The 617-nt window shown below is 49.9% G+C and overlaps 1 non-coding gene across 1 annotated transcript; it reads left to right on the top strand.

Moving 5' to 3' along the window:
- Positions 1–206: 206 nt before the first annotated feature.
- On the top strand, positions 207–281 carry Trnas-gga. The gene has a single exon. It is a non-coding gene; the product is annotated as a tRNA-Ser (tRNA).
- The last annotated feature ends 336 nt before the right edge of the window (positions 282–617 follow it).

Genomic DNA, 617 nt, shown 5'->3' on the forward strand with positions numbered 1-617 from the left:
CAGCGGAGTGTGCGCTGATATGAAACTTCCTGGCAGATTAAAACTGTGTGCCGGACCGAGACTCGAACTCGGGATCTTTGCCTTTCCCGGGCAATCGCTCTACCGACTGAGCTACCGAAGCACGGCTCACGCCCCGTCCTCACAGCTTTACTTCTGTCAGTACCTCTTCTCCTACCTTCCAAACTGTGAGGGCGAGGCGTGAGTCATGCTTGGGTAGCTCAGTCGGTAGAGCGATTGCCCGGGAAAGGCAAAGGTCCCGAGTTCGAGTCTCGGTCCGGCACACAGTTTTAATCTGCCAGGAAGTTTCAACTTTGTGACTATCATTCAAAATTTACGTAAGAATGAAGTTGGAGTAAATTGTATGTAACAATAACGTGTTGTACACTTTCGCCATTAATCAGTTATTACTTCGGAAACGAGTGCCTCGATTTTCTAATTAAGGCAGGCTTACGCGATCATGGTTACGTGCGTAGCCGATGATAGAGGGGCGTGCTACACCTTCTGGAGTGAGCACGAAAAATCAACCCCAATCGAGTGAGATTTGTCTCCACGCCTTGAGTTATTATCGTACAGTCGCGGCATCCAGGAAGCTTCCTGGTTCGGCTTTGTGGGCTGCT

Source organism: Schistocerca piceifrons, chromosome 5, assembly GCF_021461385.2.
Source record: "Schistocerca piceifrons isolate TAMUIC-IGC-003096 chromosome 5, iqSchPice1.1, whole genome shotgun sequence".
NCBI lineage: Eukaryota > Metazoa > Arthropoda > Insecta > Orthoptera > Acrididae > Schistocerca > Schistocerca piceifrons.